The 19,992-nt window shown below is 49.2% G+C and overlaps 6 pseudogenes; all 6 read left to right on the forward strand.

Annotated features, from left to right (window-relative positions):
- The first annotated feature begins 322 nt into the window (after positions 1–322).
- On the forward strand, positions 323–534 carry LOC124554562 (annotated as a pseudogene).
- Positions 535–3,796: 3,262 nt separating this feature from the next.
- On the forward strand, positions 3,797–4,009 carry LOC124553742 (annotated as a pseudogene).
- Positions 4,010–7,281: 3,272 nt separating this feature from the next.
- LOC124554573 lies at positions 7,282–7,493 on the forward strand (annotated as a pseudogene).
- Positions 7,494–10,754: 3,261 nt separating this feature from the next.
- Positions 10,755–10,967, forward strand: LOC124554055 (annotated as a pseudogene).
- Positions 10,968–14,240: 3,273 nt separating this feature from the next.
- LOC124553749 lies at positions 14,241–14,453 on the forward strand (annotated as a pseudogene).
- Positions 14,454–17,727: 3,274 nt separating this feature from the next.
- Positions 17,728–17,939, forward strand: LOC124554595 (annotated as a pseudogene).
- The last annotated feature ends 2,053 nt before the right edge of the window (positions 17,940–19,992 follow it).

Here is a 19,992-nt window from a genome sequence, read left to right on the forward strand (position 1 = left end):
AACACATAATCTATCTTAGAGGATTATTACTTCGTTAATTCTATGGGCTATGGGATTATCTCGCCAGTTTCGTTTGAGTGTGCTACCGTCGCTGTTTTTTTTTTTGCCTTCATTTCTGTCTTTATTTATTTCTTTCTATTTAGTTTTTAACATCATCACTTGCCTCACACCTGCAGAGGGAAGTGTGTTTCTGAGGAGTTTGTCGTCGCCCCCTGAGGCATAGCAGAGTATGCCTCCGCTTTTATTTTCGGTTTATGGCAATAAGTCTTGCTGCTAACAACACCCTGCTTTACGTGCTGCGTCGACACTAGAGGATGGCGGCATTTTTGGAGAGGAAAAGGTAGGGCTATAGGGGAGGTAGGAGGGCAAAAAAATTTTGTACCTGTTCTTATCAGCTTAATATCTAGACGTCCTGCATTGCACGACCAGAATATTAAACTAATTTTTGGCTTATGACGGAGTGCTAGGGGCTTGCTCCACCTCTGTCGCGGGTTGGCCCGGCATTGCAGTACCGTCGGGATCGGCCCACCTAAAATTAATTAAAACACAGCCTGAAATGGGTTAACATTCTGCAGTGATCAGATATTCCGCTGGTAGCAAAACTTGTCGTAGTTGTTGATGTGCCCAGTAGTTAGTTGCTTACACACCACGATTTCTTTTAATTAATTTAAGATTATCTTAAGAATTTTTTTTTTTTCTTTTTGCGGTTAGCCGGACCGCACTTGCAGCCGCATTACGCTAGGCTGGTAATTTATGGTGGCACAGGACAGTGCCTTCGGATGCCTCGTTAGCGTCTCTTATGGTCCTATCGCAGATAATTTTAATAATATTTTTTGGAGTTATAACCTTAGCTCCTCGCGAACGTCGTCGTCGTCGCCGCCGCACGCACGCAGAATACGTGGTACACACGCACACACACATATACAGTAGGCGGTGGACGATGTAAGCACTCGGCTAGGTGTAGCTCGCGCCAGTATAGCTCGCGCCGGCCTGGCGCTGCTGTGGGGCGGCCTCACGGCTTCTCCACTGGCCTGGCAGCTAGCGGCGTTCAAATGGGAGTCGCAGTTTACTCCTCGACATGGAGGGTGGTACTGGGCTGTTGACGAGTGCTCTCGTATTTTGTCGTTCCCTCCGGCACTTGCTTTTGCGATGTTTTCGACGGTCGCCTGTTGCCATATCGGCCCGCACCACCGTGTGTGACCCCCACATGTGGAGCGTACATGCTGCAAGCATTTAGGCCCTGACACTGCGGTTTTTCATCTCTGGCGGTACTCCGCAATGATACCGCCCTTCGATTGTGCCATTCCAGCACTAATTGAAGTGCTAGGTTTTCCGGCCTGTTAGGAGACCACTTCTGCAAAATGTGCGAGGAGATTTTTGCTGGTTGCGAGCTACCCGCCGATTTTCTAGCTGTATGTATTGCCCTTAATCCAAAGGTCACAGGCGACTGTCGGGCTAGAGACATACGTCCCATCACCGTTCTTAACACTGTTTATAAGTTGGTGGCACGAAGTGTGGCTTCACGTCTTAAACAGGTAACGAATAAGGTACTTTGTCCCACTCAATCATGTGGCGTTTCGAATCGAACCACCTTCACCACTGCTTCTATATACCGTGATGCTGTCTTACTCACCCACCGCCGACGCTCGAACCCCGGCTGCAATTGATCCCTAGATTTCGCCGGTGCCTTCGATAGGGTGTCCCATCCTTACCTGCTGGCCGTTATGTCGCGGATGGGTTTCGGGGAGCACTTCATAAGAGTCATCCGGCACTTCTTGGATGGAGCAAATTCCACAATCATTGTGAACGGCTGCAGATCACGACCAGTTCCCATCAGATGATCAGTTCGACAAGGGTGTCCCTTGTCAGTGTATTTTATCGCTTTGGACCCCGTGCTGCGTGACATCGGACGGATGGTCGATGGTGTTCCTTTCCCAGGCGTCACCTTCCGCAGTGCGGCATACGCGGATGGTGTAGGTGTGTTTGTAGCAAACGCCAGGGACATCGATTCAGTTCGCCGAGTCCTCCACGTTTATGAACGAGCATCCGGTGCCATTTTAAAATCCAACAAAATGGTGCTAATCCCACTAGGACCACGATCATTGACCATCGAGCGCCCATGGTTCCGGATTGTAGGGGATCAACGTATCTTGGGTCTTGAGGTGACTGCCTGTCCGCAGCGCATGTTAACACTCACGTGCAGGCGGATTCTCACGCGCATCAGAGGACTTTGCGTGAGTCACACTGATCGACGAGTCGACCTCCATCAACGAATCCAACTGATTAATACTTACATCCTATAACGGGCATGGTATGTAGCACAACTCCTTACGCTACCGAAACAAACCAGCAGAGCCATCTCACAAACAGTATATTGCCTGTTGTGGCGGCATGCACTATTCAAAGTTGATGCACAGACTTGTACACTGCCAAAGGTCGATGGTGGCCTTGGACTCATTGACTTTCCCCGCAAATGTGCGGCAATCCTGATTCACCGTATCGCCACTTTGCGTGAGATTGACCCAGGTGGGACAACAGCGGTGCTTTTCGACCGTTATCGCCCACAATCGGCGCGTGAACCAGTATGTTTGACACATATTACATTCTGGATGACGGCAGTCAAGGTCTATTACCTCAATCAAAGTTACGTCCTAACAGTGGCCACCGACAAGGCACGCACATCGAAGCGCCTTTACTAGGCGCTTCGAGAGCCAGCCCACACCACATAAATTGGAGGACAGGCGACCGTCGGTCATCTGGCACCAAGCTTGGGCTAATATCAACCACCCAGCCCTCCCCACAGAAGTTTCAGCGCTATGGTATCGCGTTGTAAACAATTTAATACCCACTAATCATCGCTTGGCGGCCATCCGCCTATGGCCCTCGGCTGCTTGCGGCCGATGTGGTGACGTAGACACCAGAGAGCATCGTCTCTTATGCCCTCACGTCACAGAAGTGTGGGAACTTGCACGTGTGCTATTAGCGCTGATCGGTGGGACTACACTGGACTATGTGCCAATCGACTGGTTCCTTACCCCTGATATTCAGACCAACCCCCGAAAACGACATAACGCAGTGGTGTGGCTCTTGGGCCACACCATTTTCACGATCTATGACCTTTGCCTCACCGATGCTGTCTCTTTCATGGACTACCTTTGGAGCCAGCATCGCCAGGCGGAATGTGACCGGAAATATACCATTACTTTTGCAAGATTTCTTAAAGTTGCAATGGTTCATGGTTATCAAAAGGTGTTCCAGGCTGAGTAAGGCACCTCGTATAAGAATTGCCTGAGTGTACCCCTGGATCTTTGTCACTCGGACTTTCAAACTACTCTTGACTTAACCAAACCCCAGGTTTGATATTGGCCTTCTGGGCATCACTAGAGTAGACTGTTCTATGATACTGATAATATGGAAATTGGTAACATGGAAATTGTGTGAACGTTGTATGAAAAATTATTGGAAAATTGGAAAACACATAATCTATCTTAGAGGATTATTACTTCGTTAATTCTATGGGCTATGGGATTATCTCGCCAGTTTCGTTTGAGTGTGCTACCGTCGCTGTTTTTTTTTTTTGCCTTCATTTCTGTCTTTATTTATTTCTTTCTATTTAGTTTTTAACATCATCACTTGCCTCACACCTGCAGAGGGAAGTGTGTTTCTGAGGAGTGTGTCGTCGCCCCCTGAGGCATAGCAGAGTATGCCTCCGCTTTTATTTTCGGTTTATGGCAATAAGTCTTGCTGCTAACAACACCCTGCTTTACGTGCTGCGTCGACACTAGAGGATGGCGGCATTTTTGGAGAGGAAAAGGTAGGGCTATAGGGGAGGTAGGAGGGAAAAAAAGTGTAGTATCTGTTCTTATCAGCTTAATATCTGATACGTCCTGCATTGCACGACCAGAATATTAAACTAATTTTTGGCTTATGACGGAGTGCTAGGGGCTTGCTCCACCTCTGTCGCGGGTTGGCCCGGCATTGCAGTACCGTCGGGATCGGCCCACCTAAAATTAATTAAAACACAGCCTGAAATGGGTTAACATTCTGCAGTGATCAGATATTCCTCTGGTAGCAAAACTTGTCGTAGTTGTTGATGTGCCCAGTAGTTAGTTGCTTACACACCACGATTTCTTTTAATTAATTTAAGATTATCTTAAGAATTTTTTTTTTTTTTTTTTTTTTTGCGGTTAGCCGGACCGCACTTGCAGTTGCATTACGCTAGGCTGGTAATTTATGGTGGCACAGGACAGTGCCTTCGGATGCCTCGTTAGCGTCTCTTATGGTCCTATCGCGTATAATTTTAATAATATTTTTTGGAGTTATAACCTTAGCTCCTCGCGAACGTCGTCGTCGTCATCGTCGCCGCCGCACGCACGCAGAATACGTGGTACACACGCACACACACATATAAAGTAGGCGGTGGACGATATAAGCACTCGGCTAGGTGTAGCTCGCGCCAGTATAGCTCGCGTCGGCCTGGCGCTGCTGTGGGGCGGCCTCACGGCTTCTCCACTGGCCTGGCAGCTAGCGGCGTTCAAATGGGAGTCGCAGTTTACTCCTCGACATGGAGGGTGGTACTGGGCTGTTGACGAGTGCTCTCGTATTTTGTCGTTCCCTCCGGCACTTGCTTTTGCGATGTTTTCGACGGTCGCCTGTTGCCATATCGGCCCGCACCACCGTGTGTGACCCCCACATGTGGAGCGTACATGCTGCAAGCATTTAGGCCCTGACACTGCGGTTTTTCATCTCTGGCGGTACTCCGCAATGATACCGCCCTTCGATTGTGCCATTCCAGCACTAATTGAAGTGCTAGGTTTTCCGGCCTGTTAGGAGACCACTTCTGCAAAATGTGCGAGGAGATTTTTGCTGGTTGCGAGCTACCCGCCGATTTTCTAGCTGTATGTATTGCCCTTAATCCAAAGGTCACAGGCGACTGTCGGGCTAGAGACATACGTCCCATCACCGTTCTTAACACTGTTTATAAGTTGGTGGCACGAAGTGTGGCTTCACGTCTTAAACAGGTAACGAATAAGGTACTTTGTCCCACTCAATCATGTGGCGTTTCGAATCGAACCACCTTCACCACTGCTTCTATATACCGTGATGCTGTCTTACTCACCCACCGCCGACGCTCGAACCCCGGCTGCAATTGATCCCTAGATTTCGCCGGTGCCTTCGATAGGGTGTCCCATCCTTACCTGCTGGCCGTTATGTCGCGGATGGGTTTCGGGGAGCACTTCATAAGAGTCATCCGGCACTTCTTGGATGGAGCAAATTCCACAATCATTGTGAACGGCTGCAGATCACGACCAGTTCCCATCAGATGATCAGTTCGACAAGGGTGTCCCTTGTCAGTGTATTTTATCGCTTTGGACCCCGTGCTGCGTGACATCGGACGGATGGTCGATGGTGTTCCTTTCCCAGGCGTCACCTTCCGCAGTGCGGCATACGCGGATGGTGTAGGTGTGTTTGTAGCAAACGCCAGGGACATCGATTCAGTTCGCCGAGTCCTCCACGTTTATGAACGAGCATCCGGTGCCATTTTAAAATCCAACAAAATGGTGCTAATCCCACTAGGACCACGATCATTGACCATCGAGCGCCCATGGTTCCGGATTGTAGGGGATCAACGTATCTTGGGTCTTGAGGTGACTGCCTGTCCGCAGCGCATGTTAACACTCACGTGCAGGCGGATTCTCACGCGCATCAGAGGACTTTGCGTGAGTCACACTGATCGACGACTCGACCTCCATCAACGAATCCAACTGATTAATACTTACATCCTATAACGGGCATGGTATGTAGCACAACTCCTTACGCTACCGAAACAAACCAGCAGAGCCATCTCACAAACAGTATATTGCCTGTTGTGGCGGCATGCACTATTCAAAGTTGATGCACAGACTTGTACACTGCCAAAGGTCGATGGTGGCCTTGGACTCATTGACTTTCCCCGCAAATGTGCGGCAATCCTGATTCACCGTATCGCCACTTTGCGTGAGATTGACCCAGGTGGGACAACAGCGGTGCTTTTCGACCGTTATCGCCCACAATCGGCGCGTGAACCAGTATGTTTGACACATATTACATTCCGGATGACGGCAGTCAAGGTCTATTACCTCAATCAAAGTTACGTCCTAACAGTGGCCACCGACAAGGCACGCACATCGAAGCGCCTTTACTAGGCGCTTCGAGAGCCAGCCCACACCACATAAATTGGAGGACAGACGACCGTCGGTCATCTGGCACCAAGCTTGGGCTAATATCAACCACCCAGCCCTCCCCACAGAAGTTTCAGCGCTATGGTATCGCGTTGTAAACAATTTAATACCCACTAATCATCGCTTGGCGGCCATCCGCCTATGGCCCTCGGCTGCTTGCGGCCGATGTGGTGACGTAGACACCAGAGAGCATCGTCTCTTATGCCCTCACGTCACAGAAGTGTGGGACCTTGCACGTGTGCTATTAGCGCTGATCGGTGGGACTACACTGGACTATGTGCCAATCGACTGGTTCCTTACCCCTGATATTCAGACCAACCCCCGAAAACGACATAACGCAGTGGTGTGGCTCTTGGGCCACACCATTTTCACGATCTATGACCTTTGCCTCACCGATGCTGTCTCTTTCATGGACTACCTTTGGAGCCAGCATCGCCAGGCGGAATGTGACCGGAAATATACCATTACTTTTGCAAGATTTCTTAAAGTTGCAATGGTTCATGGTTATCAAAAGGTGTTCCAGGCTGAGTAAGGCACCTCGTATAAGAATTGCCTGAGTGTACCCCTGGATCTTTGTCACTCGGACTTTCAAACTACTCTTGACTTAACCATACCCCAGGTTTGATATTGGCCTTCTGGGCATCACTAGAGTAGACTGTTCTATGATACTGATAATATGGAAATTGGTAACATGGAAATTGTGTGAACGTTGTATGAAAAATTATTGGAAAATTGGAAAACACATAATCTATCTTAGAGGATTATTACTTCGTTAATTCTATGGGCTATGGGATTATCTCGCCAGTTTCGTTTGAGTGTGCTACCGTCGCTGTTTTTTTTTTTGCCTTCATTTCTGTCTTTATTTATTTCTTTCTATTTAGTTTTTAACATCATCACTTGCCTCACACCTGCAGAGGGAAGTGTGTTTCTGAGGAGTTTGTCGTCGCCCCCTGAGGCATAGCAGAGTATGCCTCCGCTTTTATTTTCGGTTTATGGCAATAAGTCTTGCTGCTAACAACACCCTGCTTTACGTGCTGCGTCGACACTAGAGGATGGCGGCATTTTTGGAGAGGAAAAGGTAGGGCTATAGGGGAGGTAGGAGGGCAAAAAAATTTTGTACCTGTTCTTATCAGCTTAATATCTAGACGTCCTGCATTGCACGACCAGAATATTAAACTAATTTTTGGCTTATGACGGAGTGCTAGGGGCTTGCTCCACCTCTGTCGCGGGTTGGCCCGGCATTGCAGTACCGTCGGGATCGGCCCACCTAAAATTAATTAAAACACAGCCTGAAATGGGTTAACATTCTGCAGTGATCAGATATTCCGCTGGTAGCAAAACTTGTCGTAGTTGTTGATGTGCCCAGTAGTTAGTTGCTTACACACCACGATTTCTTTTAATTAATTTAAGATTATCTTAAGAATTTTTTTTTTTTCTTTTTGCGGTTAGCCGGACCGCACTTGCAGCCGCATTACGCTAGGCTGGTAATTTATGGTGGCACAGGACAGTGCCTTCGGATGCCTCGTTAGCGTCTCTTATGGTCCTATCGCAGATAATTTTAATAATATTTTTTGGAGTTATAACCTTAGCTCCTCGCGAACGTCGTCGTCGTCGCCGCCGCACGCACGCAGAATACGTGGTACACACGCACACACACATATACAGTAGGCGGTGGACGATGTAAGCACTCGGCTAGGTGTAGCTCGCGCCAGTATAGCTCGCGCCGGCCTGGCGCTGCTGTGGGGCGGCCTCACGGCTTCTCCACTGGCCTGGCAGCTAGCGGCGTTCAAATGGGAGTCGCAGTTTACTCCTCGACATGGAGGGTGGTACTGGGCTGTTGACGAGTGCTCTCGTATTTTGTCGTTCCCTCCGGCACTTGCTTTTGCGATGTTTTCGACGGTCGCCTGTTGCCATATCGGCCCGCACCACCGTGTGTGACCCCCACATGTGGAGCGTACATGCTGCAAGCATTTAGGCCCTGACACTGCGGTTTTTCATCTCTGGCGGTACTCCGCAATGATACCGCCCTTCGATTGTGCCATTCCAGCACTAATTGAAGTGCTAGGTTTTCCGGCCTGTTAGGAGACCACTTCTGCAAAATGTGCGAGGAGATTTTTGCTGGTTGCGAGCTACCCGCCGATTTTCTAGCTGTATGTATTGCCCTTAATCCAAAGGTCACAGGCGACTGTCGGGCTAGAGACATACGTCCCATCACCGTTCTTAACACTGTTTATAAGTTGGTGGCACGAAGTGTGGCTTCACGTCTTAAACAGGTAACGAATAAGGTACTTTGTCCCACTCAATCATGTGGCGTTTCGAATCGAACCACCTTCACCACTGCTTCTATATACCGTGATGCTGTCTTACTCACCCACCGCCGACGCTCGAACCCCGGCTGCAATTGATCCCTAGATTTCGCCGGTGCCTTCGATAGGGTGTCCCATCCTTACCTGCTGGCCGTTATGTCGCGGATGGGTTTCGGGGAGCACTTCATAAGAGTCATCCGGCACTTCTTGGATGGAGCAAATTCCACAATCATTGTGAACGGCTGCAGATCACGACCAGTTCCCATCAGATGATCAGTTCGACAAGGGTGTCCCTTGTCAGTGTATTTTATCGCTTTGGACCCCGTGCTGCGTGACATCGGACGGATGGTCGATGGTGTTCCTTTCCCAGGCGTCACCTTCCGCAGTGCGGCATACGCGGATGGTGTAGGTGTGTTTGTAGCAAACGCCAGGGACATCGATTCAGTTCGCCGAGTCCTCCACGTTTATGAACGAGCATCCGGTGCCATTTTAAAATCCAACAAAATGGTGCTAATCCCACTAGGACCACGATCATTGACCATCGAGCGCCCATGGTTCCGGATTGTAGGGGATCAACGTATCTTGGGTCTTGAGGTGACTGCCTGTCCACAGCGCATGTTAACACTCACGTGCAGGCGGATTCTCACGCGCATCAGAGGACTTTGCGTGAGTCACACTGATCGACGAGTCGACCTCCATCAACGAATCCAACTGATTAATACTTACATCCTATAACGGGCATGGTATGTAGCACAACTCCTTACGCTACCGAAACAAACCAGCAGAGCCATCTCACAAACAGTATATTGCCTGTTGTGGCGGCATGCACTATTCAAAGTTGATGCACAGACTTGTACACTGCCAAAGGTCGATGGTGGCCTTGGACTCATTAACTTTCCCCGCAAATGTGCGGCAATCCTGATTCACCGTATCGCCACTTTGCGTGAGATTGACCCAGGTGGGACAACAGCGGTGCTTTTCGACCGTTATCGCCCACAATCGGCGCGTGAACCAGTATGTTTGACACATATTACATTCTGGATGACGGCAGTCAAGGTCTATTACCTCAATCAAAGTTACGTCCTAACAGTGGCCACCGACAAGGCACGCACATCGAAGCGCCTTTACTAGGCGCTTCGAGAGCCAGCCCACACCACATAAATTGGAGGACAGACGACCGTCGGTCATCTGGCACCAAGCTTGGGCTAATATCAACCACCCAGCCCTCCCCACAGAAGTTTCAGCGCTATGGTATCGCGTTGTAAACAATTTAATACCCACTAATCATCGCTTGGCGGCCATCCGCCTATGGCCCTCGGCTGCTTGCGGCCGATGTGGTGACGTAGACACCAGAGAGCATCGTCTCTTATGCCCTCACGTCACAGAAGTGTGGGACCTTGCACGTGTGCTATTAGCGCTGATCGGTGGGACTACACTGGACTATGTGCCAATCGACTGGTTCCTTACCCCTGATATTCAGACCAACCCCCGAAAACGACATAACGCAGTGGTGTGGCTCTTGGGCCACACCATTTTCACGATCTATGACCTTTGCCTCACCGATGCTGTCTCTTTCATGGACTACCTTTGGAGCCAGCATCGCCAGGCGGAATGTGACCGGAAATATACCATTACTTTTGCAAGATTTCTTAAAGTTGCAATGGTTCATGGTTATCAAAAGGTGTTCCAGGCTGAGTAAGGCACCTCGTATAAGAATTGTATGAGTGTACCCCTGGATCTTTGTCACTCGGACTTTCAAACTACTCTTGACTTAACCATACCCCAGGTTTGATATTGGCCTTCTGGGCCTCACTAGAGTAGACTGTTCTATGATACTGATAATATGGAAATTGGTAACATGGAAATTGTGTGAACGTTGTATGAAAAATTATTGGAAAATTGGAAAACACATAATCTATCTTAGAGGATTATTACTTCGTTAATTCTATGGGCTATGGGATTATCTCGCCAGTTTCGTTTGAGTGTGCTACCGTCGCTGTTTTTTTTTTTGCCTTCATTTCTGTCTTTATTTATTTCTTTCTATTTAGTTTTTAACATCATCACTTGCCTCACACCTGCAGAGGGAAGTGTGTTTCTGAGGAGTGTGTCGTCGCCCCCTGAGGCATAGCAGAGTATGCCTCCGCTTTTATTTTCAGTTTATGGCAATAAGTCTTGCTGCTAACAACACCCTGCTTTACGTGCTGCGTCGACACTAGAGGATGGCGGCATTTTTGGAGAGGAAAAGGTAGGGCTATAGGGGAGGTAGGAGGGCAAAAAAATTTTGTACCTGTTCTTATCAGCTTAATATCTGATACGTCCTGCATTGCACAACCAGAATATTAAACTAATTTTTGGCTTATGACGGAGTGCTAGGGGCTTGCTCCACCTCTGTCGCGGGTTGGCCCGGCATTGCAGTACCGTCGGGATCGGCCCACCTAAAATTAATTAAAACACAGCCTGAAATGGGTTAACATTCTGCAGTGATCAGATATTCCTCTGGTAGCAAAACTTGTCGTAGTTGTTGATGTGCCCAGTAGTTAGTTGCTTACACACCACGATTTCTTTTAATTAATTTAAGATTATCTTAAGATTTTTTTTTTTTTTTTTTTTTTTTTTTGCGGTTAGCCGGACCGCACTTGCAGTTGCATTACGCTAGGCTGGTAATTTATGGTGGCACAGGACAGTGCCTTCGGATGCCTCGTTAGCGTCTCTTATGGTCCTATCGCAGATAATTTTAATAATATTTTTTGGAGTTATAACCTTAGCTCCTCGCGAACGTCGTCGTCGTCGTCGCCGCCGCACGCACGCAGAATACGTGGTACACACGCACACACACATATACAGTAGGCGGTGGACGATGTAAGCACTCGGCTAGGTGTAGCTCGCGCCAGTATAGCTCGCGCCGGCCTGGCGCTGCTGTGGGGCGGCCTCACGGCTTCTCCACTGGCCTGGCAGCTAGCGGCGTTCAAATGGGAGTCGCAGTTTACTCCTCGACATGGAGGGTGGTACTGGGCTGTTGACGAGTGCTCTCGTATTTTGTCGTTCCCTCCGGCACTTGCTTTTGCGATGTTTTCGACGGTCGCCTGTTGCCATATCGGCCCGCACCACCGTGTGTGACCCCCACATGTGGAGCGTACATGCTGCAAGCATTTAGGCCCTGACACTGCGGTTTTTCATCTCTGGCGGTACTCCGCAATGATACCGCCCTTCGATTGTGCCATTCCAGCACTAATTGAAGTGCTAGGTTTTCCGGCCTGTTAGGAGACCACTTCTGCAAAATGTGCGAGGAGATTTTTGCTGGTTGCGAGCTACCCGCCGATTTTCTAGCTGTATGTATTGCCCTTAATCCAAAGGTCACAGGCGACTGTCGGGCTAGAGACATACGTCCCATCACCGTTCTTAACACTGTTTATAAGTTGGTGGCACGAAGTGTGGCTTCACGTCTTAAACAGGTAACGAATAAGGTACTTTGTCCCACTCAATCATGTGGCGTTTCGAATCGAACCACCTTCACCACTGCTTCTATATACCGTGATGCTGTCTTACTCACCCACCGCCGACGCTCGAACCCCGGCTGCAATTGATCCCTAGATTTCGCCGGTGCCTTCGATAGGGTGTCCCATCCTTACCTGCTGGCCGTTATGTCGCGGATGGGTTTCGGGGAGCACTTCATAAGAGTCATCCGGCACTTCTTGGATGGAGCAAATTCCACAATCATTGTGAACGGCTGCAGATCACGACCAGTTCCCATCAGATGATCAGTTCGACAAGGGTGTCCCTTGTCAGTGTATTTTATCGCTTTGGACCCCGTGCTGCGTGACATCGGACGGATGGTCGATGGTGTTCCTTTCCCAGGCGTCACCTTCCGCAGTGCGGCATACGCGGATGGTGTAGGTGTGTTTGTAGCAAACGCCAGGGACATCGATTCAGTTCGCCGAGTCCTCCACGTTTATGAACGAGCATCCGGTGCCATTTTAAAATCCAACAAAATGGTGCTAATCCCACTAGGACCACGATCATTGACCATCGAGCGCCCATGGTTCCGGATTGTAGGGGATCAACGTATCTTGGGTCTTGAGGTGACTGCCTGTCCGCAGCGCATGTTAACACTCACGTGCAGGCGGATTCTCACGCGCATCAGAGGACTTTGCGTGAGTCACACTGATCGACGAGTCGACCTCCATCAACGAATCCAACTGATTAATACTTACATCCTATAACGGGCATGGTATGTAGCACAACTCCTTACGCTACCGAAACAAACCAGCAGAGCCATCTCACAAACAGTATATTGCCTGTTGTGGCGGCATGCACTATTCAAAGTTGATGCACAGACTTGTACACTGCCAAAGGTCGATGGTGGCCTTGGACTCATTGACTTTCCCCGCAAATGTGCGGCAATCCTGATTCACCGTATCGCCACTTTGCGTGAGATTGACCCAGGTGGGACAACAGCGGTGCTTTTCGACCGTTATCGCCCACAATCGGCGCGTGAACCAGTATGTTTGACACATATTACATTCTGGATGACGGCAGTCAAGGTCTATTACCTCAATCAAAGTTACGTCCTAACAGTGGCCAGCGACAAGGCACGCACATCGAAGCGCCTTTACTAGGCGCTTCGAGAGCCAGCCCACACCACATAAATTGGAGGACAGGCGACCGTCGGTCATCTGGCACCAAGCTTGGGCTAATATCAACCACCCAGCCCTCCCCACAGAAGTTTCAGCGCTATGGTATCGCGTTGTAAACAATTTAATACCCACTAATCATCGCTTGGCGGCCATCCGCCTATGGCCCTCGGCTGCTTGCGGCCGATGTGGTGACGTAGACACCAGAGAGCATCGTCTCTTATGCCCTCACGTCACAGAAGTGTGGGAACTTGCACGTGTGCTATTAGCGCTGATCGGTGGGACTACACTGGACTATGTGCCAATCGACTGGTTCCTTACCCCTGATATTCAGACCAACCCCCGAAAACGACATAACGCAGTGGTGTGGCTCTTGGGCCACACCATTTTCACGATCTATGACCTTTGCCTCACCGATGCTGTCTCTTTCATGGACTACCTTTGGAGCCAGCATCGCCAGGCGGAATGTGACCGGAAATATACCATTACTTTTGCAAGATTTCTTAAAGTTGCAATGGTTCATGGTTATCAAAAGGTGTTCCAGGCTGAGTAAGGCACCTCGTATAAGAATTGCCTGAGTGTACCCCTGGATCTTTGTCACTCGGACTTTCAAACTACTCTTGACTTAACCAAACCCCAGGTTTGATATTGGCCTTCTGGGCCTCACTAGAGTAGACTGTTCTATGATACTGATAATATGGAAATTGGTAACATGGAAATTGTGTGAACGTTGTATGAAAAATTATTGGAAAATTGGAAAACACATAATCTATCTTAGAGGATTATTACTTCGTTAATTCTATGGGCTATGGGATTATCTCGCCAGTTTCGTTTGAGTGTGCTACCGTCGCTGTTTTTTTTTTTTGCCTTCATTTCTGTCTTTATTTATTTCTTTCTATTTAGTTTTTAACATCATCACTTGCCTCACACCTGCAGAGGGAAGTGTGTTTCTGAGGAGTGTGTCGTCGCCCCCTGAGGCATAGCAGAGTATGCCTCCGCTTTTATTTTCGGTTTATGGCAATAAGTCTTGCTGCTAACAACACCCTGCTTTACGTGCTGCGTCGACACTAGAGGATGGCGGCATTTTTGGAGAGGAAAAGGTAGGGCTATAGGGGAGGTAGGAGGGAAAAAAAGTGTAGTATCTGTTCTTATCAGCTTAATATCTGATACGTCCTGCATTGCACGACCAGAATATTAAACTAATTTTTGGCTTATGACGGAGTGCTAGGGGCTTGCTCCACCTCTGTCGCGGGTTGGCCCGGCATTGCAGTACCGTCGGGATCGGCCCACCTAAAATTAATTAAAACACAGCCTGAAATGGGTTAACATTCTGCAGTGATCAGATATTCCTCTGGTAGCAAAACTTGTCGTAGTTGTTGATGTGCCCAGTAGTTAGTTGCTTACACACCACGATTTCTTTTAATTAATTTAAGATTATCTTAAGAATTTTTTTTTTTTTTTTTTTTTTTTTGCGGTTAGCCGGACCGCACTTGCAGTTGCATTACGCTAGGCTGGTAATTTATGGTGGCACAGGACAGTGCCTTCGGATGCCTCGTTAGCGTCTCTTATGGTCCTATCGCGTATAATTTTAATAATATTTTTTGGAGTTATAACCTTAGCTCCTCGCGAACGTCGTCGTCGTCATCGTCGCCGCCGCACGCACGCAGAATACGTGGTACACACGCACACACACATATAAAGTAGGCGGTGGACGATATAAGCACTCGGCTAGGTGTAGCTCGCGCCAGTATAGCTCGCGTCGGCCTGGCGCTGCTGTGGGGCGGCCTCACGGCTTCTCCACTGGCCTGGCAGCTAGCGGCGTTCAAATGGGAGTCGCAGTTTACTCCTCGACATGGAGGGTGGTACTGGGCTGTTGACGAGTGCTCTCGTATTTTGTCGTTCCCTCCGGCACTTGCTTTTGCGATGTTTTCGACGGTCGCCTGTTGCCATATCGGCCCGCACCACCGTGTGTGACCCCCACATGTGGAGCGTACATGCTGCAAGCATTTAGGCCCTGACACTGCGGTTTTTCATCTCTGGCGGTACTCCGCAATGATACCGCCCTTCGATTGTGCCATTCCAGCACTAATTGAAGTGCTAGGTTTTCCGGCCTGTTAGGAGACCACTTCTGCAAAATGTGCGAGGAGATTTTTGCTGGTTGCGAGCTACCCGCCGATTTTCTAGCTGTATGTATTGCCCTTAATCCAAAGGTCACAGGCGACTGTCGGGCTAGAGACATACGTCCCATCACCGTTCTTAACACTGTTTATAAGTTGGTGGCACGAAGTGTGGCTTCACGTCTTAAACAGGTAACGAATAAGGTACTTTGTCCCACTCAATCATGTGGCGTTTCGAATCGAACCACCTTCACCACTGCTTCTATATACCGTGATGCTGTCTTACTCACCCACCGCCGACGCTCGAACCCCGGCTGCAATTGATCCCTAGATTTCGCCGGTGCCTTCGATAGGGTGTCCCATCCTTACCTGCTGGCCGTTATGTCGCGGATGGGTTTCGGGGAGCACTTCATAAGAGTCATCCGGCACTTCTTGGATGGAGCAAATTCCACAATCATTGTGAACGGCTGCAGATCACGACCAGTTCCCATCAGATGATCAGTTCGACAAGGGTGTCCCTTGTCAGTGTATTTTATCGCTTTGGACCCCGTGCTGCGTGACATCGGACGGATGGTCGATGGTGTTCCTTTCCAAGGCGTCACCTTCCGCAGTGCGGCATACGCGGATGGTGTAGGTGTGTTTGTAGCAAACGCCAGGGACATCGATTCAGTTCGCCGAGTCCTCCACGTTTATGAACGAGCATCCGGTGCCATTTTAAAATCCAACAAAATGGTGCTAATCCCACTAGGACCACGATCATTGACCATCGAGCGCCCATGGTTCCGGATTGTAGGGGATCAACGTATCTTGGGTCTTGAGGTGACTGCCTGTCCGCAGCGCATGTTAACACTCACGTGCAGGCGGATTCTCACGCGCATCAGAGGACTTTGCGTGAGTCACACTGATCGACGACTCGACCTCCATCAACGAATCCAACTGATTAATACTTACATCCTATAACGGGCATGGTATGTAGCACAACTCCTTACGCTACCGAAACAAACCAGCAGAGCCATCTCACAAACAGTATATTGCCTGTTGTGGCGGCATGCACTATTCAAAGTTGATGCACAGACTTGTACACTGCCAAAGGTCGATGGTGGCCTTGGACTCATTGACTTTCCCCGCAAATGTGCGGCAATCCTGATTCACCGTATCGCCACTTTGCGTGAGATTGACCCAGGTGGGACAACAGCGGTGCTTTTCGACCGTTATCGCCCACAATCGGCGCGTGAACCAGTATGTTTGACACATATTACATTCCGGATGACGGCAGTCAAGGTCTATTACCTCAATCAAAGTTACGTCCTAACAGTGGCCACCGACAAGGCACGCACATCGAAGCGCCTTTACTAGGCGCTTCGAGAGCCAGCCCACACCACATAAATTGGAGGACAGACGACCGTCGGTCATCTGGCACCAAGCTTGGGCTAATATCAACCACCCAGCCCTCCCCACAGAAGTTTCAGCGCTATGGTATCGCGTTGTAAACAATTTAATACCCACTAATCATCGCTTGGCGGCCATCCGCCTATGGCCCTCGGCTGCTTGCGGCCGATGTGGTGACGTAGACACCAGAGAGCATCGTCTCTTATGCCCTCACGTCACAGAAGTGTGGGACCTTGCACGTGTGCTATTAGCGCTGATCGGTGGGACTACACTGGACTATGTGCCAATCGACTGGTTCCTTACCCCTGATATTCAGACCAACCCCCGAAAACGACATAACGCAGTGGTGTGGCTCTTGGGCCACACCATTTTCACGATCTATGACCTTTGCCTCACCGATGCTGTCTCTTTCATGGACTACCTTTGGAGCCAGCATCGCCAGGCGGAATGTGACCGGAAATATACCATTACTTTTGCAAGATTTCTTAAAGTTGCAATGGTTCATGGTTATCAAAAGGTGTTCCAGGCTGAGTAAGGCACCTCATATAAGAATTGCCTGAGTGTACCCCTGGATCTTTGTCACTCGGACTTTCAAACTACTCTTGACTTAACCATACCCCAGGTTTGATATTGGCCTTCTGGGCATCACTAGAGTAGACTGTTCTATGATACTGATAATATGGAAATTGGTAACATGGAAATTGTGTGAACGTTGTATGAAAAATTATTGGAAAATTGGAAAACACATAATCTATCTTAGAGGATTATTACTTCGTTAATTCTATGGGCTATGGGATTATCTCGCCAGTTTCGTTTGAGTGTGCTACCGTCGCTGTTTTTTTTTTTGCCTTCATTTCTGTCTTTATTTATTTCTTTCTATTTAGTTTTTAACATCATCACTTGCCTCACACCTGCAGAGGGAAGTGTGTTTCTGAGGAGTTTGTCGTCGCCCCCTGAGGCATAGCAGAGTATGCCTCCGCTTTTATTTTCGGTTTATGGCAATAAGTCTTGCTGCTAACAACACCCTGCTTTACGTGCTGCGTCGACACTAGAGGATGGCGGCATTTTTGGAGAGGAAAAGGTAGGGCTATAGGGGAGGTAGGAGGGCAAAAAAATTTTGTACCTGTTCTTATCAGCTTAATATCTAGACGTCCTGCATTGCACGACCAGAATATTAAACTAATTTTTGGCTTATGACGGAGTGCTAGGGGCTTGCTCCACCTCTGTCGCGGGTTGGCCCGGCATTGCAGTACCGTCGGGATCGGCCCACCTAAAATTAATTAAAACACAGCCTGAAATGGGTTAACATTCTGCAGTGATCAGATATTCCGCTGGTAGCAAAACTTGTCGTAGTTGTTGATGTGCCCAGTAGTTAGTTGCTTACACACCACGATTTCTTTTAATTAATTTAAGATTATCTTAAGAATTTTTTTTTTTTCTTTTTGCGGTTAGCCGGACCGCACTTGCAGCCGCATTACGCTAGGCTGGTAATTTATGGTGGCACAGGACAGTGCCTTCGGATGCCTCGTTAGCGTCTCTTATGGTCCTATCGCAGATAATTTTAATAATATTTTTTGGAGTTATAACCTTAGCTCCTCGCGAACGTCGTCGTCGTCGTCGTCGTCGCCGCCGCACGCACGCAGAATACGTGGTACACACGCACACACACATATACAGTAGGCGGTGGACGATGTAAGCACTCGGCTAGGTGTAGCTCGCGCCAGTATAGCTCGCGCCGGCCTGGCGCTGCTGTGGGGCGGCCTCACGGCTTCTCCACTGGCCTGGCAGCTAGCGGCGTTCAAATGGGAGTCGCAGTTTACTCCTCGACATGGAGGGTGGTACTGGGCTGTTGACGAGTGCTCTCGTATTTTGTCGTTCCCTCCGGCACTTGCTTTTGCGATGTTTTCGACGGTCGCCTGTTGCCATATCGGCCCGCACCACCGTGTGTGACCCCCACATGTGGAGCGTACATGCTGCAAGCATTTAGGCCCTGACACTGCGGTTTTTCATCTCTGGCGGTACTCCGCAATGATACCGCCCTTCGATTGTGCCATTCCAGCACTAATTGAAGTGCTAGGTTTTCCGGCCTGTTAGGAGACCACTTCTGCAAAATGTGCGAGGAGATTTTTGCTGGTTGCGAGCTACCCGCCGATTTTCTAGCTGTATGTATTGCCCTTAATCCAAAGGTCACAGGCGACTGTCGGGCTAGAGACATACGTCCCATCACCGTTCTTAACACTGTTTATAAGTTGGTGGCACGAAGTGTGGCTTCACGTCTTAAACAGGTAACGAATAAGGTACTTTGTCCCACTCAATCATGTGGCGTTTCGAATCGAACCACCTTCACCACTGCTTCTATATACCGTGATGCTGTCTTACTCACCCACCGCCGACGCTCGAACCCCGGCTGCAATTGATCCCTAGATTTCGCCGGTGCCTTCGATAGGGTGTCCCATCCTTACCTGCTGGCCGTTATGTCGCGGATGGGTTTCGGGGAGCACTTCATAAGAGTCATCCGGCACTTCTTGGATGGAGCAAATTCCACAATCATTGTGAACGGCTGCAGATCACGACCAGTTCCCATCAGATGATCAGTTCGACAAGGGTGTCCCTTGTCAGTGTATTTTATCGCTTTGGACCCCGTGCTGCGTGACATCGGACGGATGGTCGATGGTGTTCCTTTCCCAGGCGTCACCTTCCGCAGTGCGGCATACGCGGATGGTGTAGGTGTGTTTGTAGCAAACGCCAGGGACATCGATTCAGTTCGCCGAGTCCTCCACGTTTATGAACGAGCATCCGGTGCCATTTTAAAATCCAACAAAATGGTGCTAATCCCACTAGGACCACGATCATTGACCATCGAGCGCCCATGGTTCCGGATTGTAGGGGATCAACGTATCTTGGGTCTTGAGGTGACTGCCTGTCCACAGCGCATGTTAACACTCACGTGCAGGCGGATTCTCACGCGCATCAGAGGACTTTGCGTGAGTCACACTGATCGACGAGTCGACCTCCATCAACGAATCCAACTGATTAATACTTACATCCTATAACAGGCATGGTATGTAGCACAACTCCTTACGCTACCGAAACAAACCAGCAGAGCCATCTCACAAACAGTATATTGCCTGTTGTGGCGGCATGCACTATTCAAAGTTGATGCACAGACTTGTACACTGCCAAAGGTCGATGGTGGCCTTGGACTCATTGACTTTCCCCGCAAATGTGCGGCAATCCTGATTCACCGTATCGCCACTTTGCGTGAGATTGACCCAGGTGGGACAACAGCGGTGCTTTTCGACCGTTATCGCCCACAATCGGCGCGTGA

This window comes from Schistocerca americana, chromosome 1 (assembly GCF_021461395.2).
Source record: "Schistocerca americana isolate TAMUIC-IGC-003095 chromosome 1, iqSchAmer2.1, whole genome shotgun sequence".
Classification (NCBI taxonomy): domain Eukaryota; kingdom Metazoa; phylum Arthropoda; class Insecta; order Orthoptera; family Acrididae; genus Schistocerca; species Schistocerca americana.